Below are 6528 nucleotides of genomic sequence, written 5' to 3' on the forward strand. Positions count from 1 at the left end.
ATTTAGGTTTTTAAATCAAACATGATGTCTCACAACTTGAGATGCCTTTCGTAGTTATTTTCGTTTTTAAAGATCAGTGCTTGATTGTTCACTGCTCCAAAAAAATTAAAGGAACATTTTTAATGAGTGTATAGCATCAAGTCAATTAAAGAATATTAATACGGTCAGTTAAGTAGCAGAGGGAGTTGTTACTCCATTTTAGCTGCTTTGGTGTTAATGAAAGCAACAACAGGTGCACTAGGGGGGCAACAGTGCAACAAAAAAGGAATGGTTTTATAGGTGGAGCCACTCACGTTTTACTCCCCTAACTTTTCTAACTCTGTACTAGTCAGAAATAACTGCAATAGTTTTCACTTTTTGGGTAGGATGAGTGTCACTACTGGTAGTATGAGATGATATCTAAACCCTACCAGAATGGCATATCAATATGGCACATTGAGAGATGGTTTGCTGTGTCTCCCAGCACAGTCTCAAGAGCATGGAGGAGATTTCTGGAGACACACGGTTAATCTAGGAGAGATGAACAGGGCACTAAAAAGGTCCTTAATTAGGTATCTGCTCCTTTGTGCAAGAAGGAGCATGGTGAGCACTGTCAGAGCCAAAATGACCTCCAGCAGGCAATTGGTGTGAATGTTTATGACCAAAGAACCAGAAACAGACTTCATGAGGGTGAACTGAGGGTTCACTATTCTCTAGTGATCTGATTGGGATTTGCTATAGAATAGCAGAATTGGTAGGTCCACCACTGCACCTTGTACTTTTTAGAGGTTAGAACAAGTTCACCCTGAGCACACGTGACAGACTTGATAGCATCTGGAGAAGCCATGGAGAATGGTGTGGTGCTTATAACATTGTCACCATGACTGGTCTCGTGGTGGTCAGTGATGGTCTGAGGAAGCACAGACCTTTATGGCACCCTGACCGCCATTAGGTATTGGGATGAAATCCTTGGACCCTATGCTGGCACAGTAAGATTAGATTAGATTAGATTAGATAGAACTTTATTAATCCCTCGGGTGGGTTCCTCTGGGAAATTCGATTTCCAAAAAAGCACAGCACCGACAGAAGTTACAGAGTTACAGAATATTTTATATATATATATATATATATATATATATATATACATATACATACATACACACACACACACACACACACACACACACACACACACACATATATATAAATACAGAGACAATATAAATAAAATATACGAAGGGGATAAATAGAATAAATAGGAATAAAAATAAAAATACAAGTGAATTGCACATTTCAAGTATTGAGTCTATTGCACCGTTGACTATTTACAAAAGTATTGCACAAAAGGTATTGCACAGTGAGGTGAAGAGGCACTACAGCTTAGTTGTTCCCCCCTCCTTTGTCCTCCTGTTTCCCCTCCCTCTCCCCTCCAGAGAGGAGTTAAACAGTCTGATGGCGTGTGGGACAAAGGAGTTTTTAAGTCTGTTAGTTCTTGTCTTTGGGAGAAGCAACCTGTCACTGAACAGACTCTTCTGGTTGTTAATGGCCGTGTGCAGAGGATGCCTGGCATTGTCCATAATGTCCATCAGTTTCTTTAATGTCCTTTTCTCTGCCACTGTCACCAGAGTGTCCAGCTTCATGCCGACCACAGAGCTAGCCCTCCTGATCAGTTTCTCCAGCCTGGATGAGTCCTTCTTTGCTGTGCTGCTCCCCCAGCACACCACAGCATAGAAAAGTACTCCAGCAACCACCGACTGGTAAAACATCCTCAGGAGCTTCCTGCAGATGTTAAAAGACCTCAGCCTCCTGAGGAAGTACAGTCGGCTTTGGGCTTTTTTATACAGGTGCTCTGTGTTGCATGACCAGTCCAGTTTATTGTCCACCCACAGCCCGAGGTACTTGTACTTGTTGACCACCTCCACCTCCTCCCCCTCTATCTGAACCGGCAGTGGACCTGCTCTAGACCTCCCGAAGTCCACAACCAGTTCCTTAGTCTTTGAGGTGTTGAGTTGCAGGTGGTTTGTGTGACTCCATGCGACAAAGTTTCTCACCAGACTTCTGTACTCCTCTTCCTGATCATCCCAGATACACCCCATGATGGCTGTGTCGTCTGCAAACTTCTGAATGTGGCATAATTCAGAGTTGTAGCAGAAGTCAGAGGTGTACAGGGTGAAGAGAAGAGGGGACAGCACAGTTCCCTGTGGTGCTCCTGTGCTGCTGACCACTGTGTCAGACGTGATGTCCTTCAGCCTGACGTACTGTGGTCTGTCGGTGAGGTAGTCGGAGATCCAAGCCACCAGGCAGGGGTCCACCTCCTTCCTGTTCAGTTTTTCTTGAAGCATCCTGGGTCCTGGGTTCGCAACATTGGCTGGCCTTTCCCCCCCATCTTTTCAATTTGATTTTTTCAGTTATTTTTTTAATTCAGCTGTCTGTTGGTTTATAATCTTCATTTTCATCAAACGATGTGGTATCATTTTGCTCCTAACTGATTACCTAGTCCATATCAGTACAGATAATCCAGCGTGACTTTTTATGGTAAGCTTATGTGTTTTCAGAGTGTTCCTTTAATTTTTTGAACAGTGTAATAAAGACAACTGAGACACCCTTCAATCATTTTGATTGCTTTCTGGTCATACATTAAAGAAAAGAATGAGAATTAAGTGATTAGAACGGCAGCCTGCCTATCATTTGCTGTGTATTCTAGACTGGTGTAGAGTATGATCCAATGTAGAAATTACATTGGATCATAATCACTACATGGTACCAGAATTTACATTTTTATGAGCAGAGCCTCTCCCACAGGGATCGAGTGCTGGCCTTGACTGACCTGACCTTGTGCAGAGCTGTCAGTTGCCGGACATCCGCACATGAGTGCAGGTGAAGGGTTCTTCATGTCTTCCTGCATTTGTATGTGAGGATGTCTCAAGAGTGTGTGTTGAATGCTGTGTGCTGGAGAAGGTGGGTGCTGGCAGACCTTGCATTTGTTATTCTCCCTGCTTTGTGCATTCTGCCAATGCTGAATTATTCAAGGGTATTCATATGCTTAAAGCTGACTAATAAAACATTATTGAGGCAGCAGTGAATACTCCTGTTCCAGAATCACACTTTAAAGAGTGAATCTTGTTAAATTATATAATTTAACTTGGAAGTATTTCTTTATTTTATAAGTACTGAAGTATGATGACATAATTTTAAACAACATACTTATGTCTATATGTGGTGACAAATATGCACCGAAGAGGTCTTGTGGATGAGCCTGATTAAAGTAGTTCAGGAACGCCTTGCAACAAATGAGATTTGCAGCAAAATCCTAATTAAACAATAAAACCAAATGAAAGAATAATTATTTACATAACTGCTACAATATCCACCCCTAGTTAAGAGTGGACAAAGAGTCAATAGCTTGACAGAATACTAAAATGTTACTCATTAGTGTAAAACACAAAGTGCTTGTTCAGACAGAAGTTCACTAATTCATGTGCAAATGAAGGCTTTTAATTGTAGTGGAGATGAATGAGTGGCTTGTTCTTTTAATATTCAGGTTAATCTTTACAAAGAGAAAGACCGCCCATGGCCCACAGACCTTGAGGGGTCCTGAAGGTTGCAAGTTCAATGTGCATCAGACTGTCTGCGATAAAAGCATTTGGGGTTCAGGTTTGGGATGGTGCATATCCAAGAATCGGGAAAGAAAAAAAAACAACTATATTGGTATTTGTCCTGGTCCTGGCAGACTTTGTGTCTTTGCCTCCTTCCGCTCTCTGTTGCTTTCTTTCTCCCTGAAGTCTGGCCCTTTATGTTGGCAGAGTTTCGCCTTCTCAAGCTTTCCTTCTCACACCTGTCCAGAGTTCAGGCTCGTGGTATTTAAGACCGAGGGATTGTGCTTCTACTCTCTGCCAGATCATTCTTGCCAATGGTAATCAGGTCCTCTTTGAAACCTGCTAGTTCTTCTGCTTTTTGTCCAGTAACACCGATTCTCCTACTCCCCTAGTTGCCTCCTGGACGCCTATTTGACTGTAGGATCCCAGTCCTGTCCACCTGCCTCCCCACTCTCCACCACTGCACTCTCAGCTACTTTACAATTCAGACTTCCTGCCAATAGTCCCTACAGATCATCTACCCAGGAAACAAACAAGTAAGGTCTCAGAATCTAGTCAAACATTGGCAGATCTTTTTGTACTCACCTCAGCCCCTCCTAATAACTCATCTTCTTATTTTTTTCTTTGTTAAATGACTCTTGTATTACAATAAAAACTGTAAAACTGAAGCTGATCCGAGTCTGATTTGAGTGCATCTTCAGCCTAAAGATGACAAATAATTCTTTATAATAGGTGTTATGATAAGCACCTATAATCTCAGTTAAAAGGTGCTTAGCCATATATGGTGAATATACGCTCTCTCTTTAGTATATTTACATGCTGTAATGTAGTATCAAAACTTGTTATAAATAACATATGAAGAATTATGTCAAAGCTGTTGTTCTAAAAGCTTCCCAATATAATGCTGCAGTGCCTACAAGAATTAGTAAGATAGATCATATTTCACCCATATTCCTTTTCCCGTTGGCTCCCTGTTAAATCCAGAACTGAATTAAAACCCTTCTCCTTGCATACAAAGTCCTGAATGATCAGGCCCCACCATATCTTGCAAACCTCACAGTACAATATTATCCCAATAGAGTGCCTTGCTCTCTGAGTACAGGCTTACTTGTGGTTCCTAGAGTTTCCAAAGTCGAATAAGAGCCTCCAGCTATCAGGCTCCTCTCTTGTGACACCCTCTTTACTTTTAAGATTAGGTTTCAAGCTTTGCCTTTTGATAAAGCTTATAGTTAGGGGTGGATCAGCCTGAACCATCCCTTAGTGATGCTGCTATAGGCTCAGGGTGTTGAGGGACTTCCCATGATGCACTGAGAACTTTTCACTCCCCTTCCTTTCAGTCCCATGTGTTTATATGTTATTAACTTTTGTCTTCTCTCTTGCTTGTATAGCTTGAGTTTTGTCCTGTTGTTAATCGTACCTCTGTGCTCTTCTTTTCTCTCCATTTTCGTCTCATCCCCCTCAACAGATCAGAGCAGATGGCTGCCCCCCTGGCTGTGGTTCTGTCAAAGGTCCCTTCCTCTTAAAGGGACTTCTTTCTCCCCAAGTCCTTGCTCAAGGTTGAATATAGTGGAGTCTTTACCTTGGAGCATTGAACACCCTGAGAAGACTGCTCAGGATTGGCAATGTATAAATAATAATGAATTGAACAATAATAAAGGTAATATTGATATGCCTTTTAAAGTAATCAAATTCCATTGTTGTATTACATGGACAAACACATTACATTTAAAATAAACTTGTGAGCAAGAAAGCATCTTAGATGGTATGTGAAGATGGACAAAATGACAAAACTCCAGAGTTGCAACCCTGTTGATAAGTTAGAAGAAATCTGTCTCAGGTATACTTCATTATCCGGTTGTTCAGTCTGACGTCACTAGCCGTGTCTGGGTCTAAACTCCGCTGCAGCTCCATATATCAAACGATCACTGTGGCATTACTGAGAGTTGAAAAACTGTCTAAAGTCTTTCATCTTTAATAAAATGATCAGCGTTCTGCTCTACCAGGTGTAACAATTGAGTTTAACATCCAGGCATCCATGAAAACGGAATTTATGACATTTAACGAAGTTAGAAGTTAGCAGGGAGTTAGCTCGCTAGCTTCTATCTAAATACAATATAGCATGTCCTGACTGCGGGGTTTTGGAAACAAATTCAAACGTACAGCTCTGCTATCACTTCCAGCATAAATGAAGACAGAAAACTAAACAGCAGTGAAGTTTGTAGGGTTACTGAAGTTGGGCTAGCTGGTATATAATGATGTGCTACGTGACCGCTAGCGACACAGCTATTTTAGCATAATTTAAACAAGCTAACTTTTTTTCCACTCGATAAAAGTTGACGTGAGTGTTCTCAGCAGTGTTGGGACTAACGCGTTATTAAGTAACGCGTTACAGTAACTACGTTATTATTGTGGTAACGAGCACAGTAACTAGTTATTATGCCAAAACCAGGAACGCGTTACTCATTACTGGGATTTAGATAGGGTCGTTACTCGTTACTTCGTGTGGTGGCTCTCACGGAGTTTCCACAGATTCAGTAACATTAGCAAGTGGTGGAGGCCAGCAGGTGGATGAAGGAAAAGGGACGCAGAAGGAAAAGAGACCCGAGGTGGCCGCCGGTCCAAGTGTGAACTGAACTTCAGGTAAGAAGTTATGACCTGCAGTCTCTCTGGGTCAGATATAAACCAAGTTTAGGTGGAGTTTATTTTCGTTATTCTGACTTTTTCCGTACTGCATGCTAGCTAGCATGACGGAGTTTCTATACAGCTGGGTGGGTGCTATGAAGTTAATGATGTTGAACTTTATTTTGTTCATAAGTTATTAGAGTTGCCAACCGTCCCGTCTGGTATTCAGAGAAAATATTACGCGTTTCTTATTGAGGTGAAAAGGAACAGTTTGTCCCGTAATTCAGCTACAATGAAAAAGGCACAAAGCTGGATCTATTCTGTGTCTTTA

Source organism: Copadichromis virginalis, linkage group LG19 (genome assembly GCF_057382275.1).
Source record: "Copadichromis virginalis isolate Kocher_CV1m ecotype Utaka linkage group LG19, C_Virginalis_male_GT1.1, whole genome shotgun sequence".
In the NCBI taxonomy this organism is placed as follows: domain Eukaryota; kingdom Metazoa; phylum Chordata; class Actinopteri; order Cichliformes; family Cichlidae; genus Copadichromis; species Copadichromis virginalis.